Here is a 3,170-nt window from a genome sequence, read left to right on the forward strand (position 1 = left end):
TAAAAATATATAAATTAGCTGGGTGTGGTGGCACGTGCCTATCATCCCAGCTCCAAGGATGCTGTGGCAGAAGAATTGCTTGAACCTGGGAGGCAGAGGTTGCAGTGAGCTGAGATCACAACATTGTACTTCGGCCTGGGCGACAGTGAGACTTTGTCTCAGAAACTAAAACTAAAACTAAACTAAATTCCTTCCCAAGGCTTGTTTGGCCCATGGCCAGGAATGGACAAGCACATTTGAAGGTTAGAAGCAAGATGGAATTGGTTAAGTCTGATATCTTTCACTGTCACAATTTCCTTGGTTAAAATTTTGCAAAGGTGGTTTCTTCTTCTTCTTTTTTTTTTTTTTAGAGACGGGGTTTCACCATGTTGACCAGGATGGTCTCGATCTCTTGACCTTGTGATCCACCCGCCTCGGCCTCCCAAAGTGCTGGGATTACAGGTGTGAGCCACCGCGTCCGGCTAAAGGTGGTTTCAATACTTCCATTTTAACAGTGTCTTTAATGAAAATTAGCTTTTTATTTTGATTAAGTTCAATTTATCAAGTTTTAATTTTATATTTATTACTTTTTTTGGTATCTTCTCTAAGAAGCCTTTGCTTGCTCCCAAGTGATAAAAATATTTTCTTATGGTTTCTTCTGAAGATGTTTTGCTTTCAGCTTTTATGTTAGTCCTTGAGGCCTCTCCAATTGTTTTGCTTTTGTTTTTTTGAGTCAGGGTCTTGCTGTATCCCCCAGACTGGAGTACGGTGGTGTGATCACGGCTCACTGCAGCCTCCAACCCCCAGGCTCAAGCCATCCTCCCACCTCAGCCTCCTGAGTAGCTGGGACTATAGGTGCACAACACTGTGCCTGGCTAATTTTTCTTTTCTTTTTTTTTTTTTAAAGACAGGGTTTCACCATGTTGGTCAGGCTGGTCTTGAACTCCCAACCTCAGGAGATCTGCCCACCTTGGCCTCCAAAGTGCTTGGATTACAGGCATGAGCCACTGCGCCCGGCCATTTCTGTATTTTTTTTTAAATAGAGACAGGGTTTCACCACGTTGGCCAGGCTGGTCTTGAACTCCTGACCTCAGGTGATCTGTCCACCTTGGTCTCCCAAAGTTCTGGGATTACAGGTGTGAGCCACGGTGCCCAGCAATGTTAAAGTTTTCTGTAGAGATAGGGTTTCCTTATGTTGGCCAGGCTAGTCCCCAACTCCCAGCCTCAAGTGATTTTCCTGCCTTGGCCTCCCAAAGTGCTGGGATTACAATCATGCTTACCACCATGCCTGGCTAATTTTCATATTATCTGTAGACACGGGGTCTTGCTGTATTGCCCAGGCTAGTCTTGAACTCCTGAGCTCAAGGAATCCTCCTACCTTGGCCTCCTAAAGTGCTGGGATTACAGGCATGTGCCACCATACTGGGCTCCCTTGGTTTTTACATCTGTGACCTGGAAGTGGAAGGTAGTTTTTTTGCACCTGTTCCAGCATCTATTGAAAGGACTTTCTTCTCTCCATTGAAATCAAAAATAGGAAATCTGCATCACAGAAGAAGGTATACAGCAAGTGTCCATCTTTTGGCTTCCCTTGGCCACATTGGAAAAACTGTCTTGGGCTGCACATAAAATTCACTAACAGGCCGGGCGCTGTGGCTCGCACCTGTAATCCCAACACTTTGGGAGGCCAAGGTGGGTGGATCATGAAGTCAGGAGTTCGAGACCAGCCTGGCCAACATGATGAAACCCCATCTCTACTAAAATAATAAAAAATTAGCTGGTTGTGGTGGCCTGTGCTTGTAATCCCAGCTACTCAGGAGGCTGAGGCAGGAGAATCACTTGAACCTGGGAGCTGGAGGTTGCAGTGAGCTGATCTAGCCTGGGCAACAGGGTGAGACTCTGTCTCAAAAAAAAAAAAAAAAAAAAAAAAATACACCAACAATAGCTGACGAGCTTTAAAAAAACATTGCAAAAAAATCTCATGTTGTCGGGCTGATGGCTCACAGGGTCGTGGGGTGAGCCTTATGCTGTGCTGAGGTGCAGGATCCGAGAAATAAAGAGACAGGACACAGAAGTACAAGGAAAACGCAGCTGGGCTCGGGGGGCCACGCCACCTATCAGCAGAGTCAGGGGAGACTCCGAATGTCCAGAAGCGTGAGTATTTACTGTGTATAGGTGAGGGGGCAGGGCAGTGAGTGAAGTCATCTTTAAGGACAGTGATAGGGTGGTGAACAATAAAACATGGGGTCCACCCCTATTAGGTCACCTAGGCCAGGAGGTGGACAGTGCACAGCAAGGGGCCCGTTCCCATGAAGGCAAGGGCCGTGTGCAGTAAGGGGTCCACCCCCATTAGGTCACCGCGGCTTGAAGGTGGGCCGTGCGCAGTGAAGAGGGTGCAGTGTGCAATACTTCTATCTACGGGAAATTACTTCTAAGAAGGTTTATAGGAGGATGCTTTAAGTCACATAGCAGTGACAGAGCTGTCAAGGTTACCGCCACCTTCCGGCAGCTTCCAGTGGGTTTATGGGAAGATGCTTTTCAAGCAGCACAGTAGCAAGAGCTGATAAAGTTCACAGTCACCAAGGTGGATTGCCGGTCCGAGGGCACCTTCCACAAGAACTGGAGCAAGGTCCTACAGCTCCTTTATCAGGAGGAGTGGCTCTTGCCCCAAGCCTGCCATACAGCGGGTATCTTTACGATACTGAACGCTGCCGCCTGGGCCGTGGATTCTTGTCCTGGTATAACTGTTTTCCCTTAAATCATGCCCTGCACTGTGTCTGCTCTAGGCATTCCTCCGATTATGAGCTAAGATATAATTATAGGTATATATGTAGGGAGATATTCTTTAGGCACTCATACTATCAACTATTATATGATTATATATAGAGGATTATATAAAGGGATGCTTCAAGCCCTAATTCTATAAACTAATATAATATATGATTATGTAAAGGATTATATAAAAAGAAATTGCTAGGGCCGGGCACGGTGGCTCAAGCCTGTAATCCCAGCACTTTGGGAGGCCGAGGCGGATGGATCACAAGGTCAAGAGATCGAGACCATCCTGGTCAACACAGTGAAACTCTGTCTCTACTAAAAATACAAAAAATTAGCTGGGCATGGTGGCGCGTGCCTGTAATCCCAGCTACTCAGGAGGCTGAGGCAGAAGAATTGCCTGAACCCGGGAGGCGGAG

Source organism: Cebus imitator, unplaced genomic scaffold (genome assembly GCF_001604975.1).
Source record: "Cebus imitator isolate Cc_AM_T3 unplaced genomic scaffold, Cebus_imitator-1.0 Scaffold384, whole genome shotgun sequence".
Lineage (NCBI taxonomy): Eukaryota > Metazoa > Chordata > Mammalia > Primates > Cebidae > Cebus > Cebus imitator.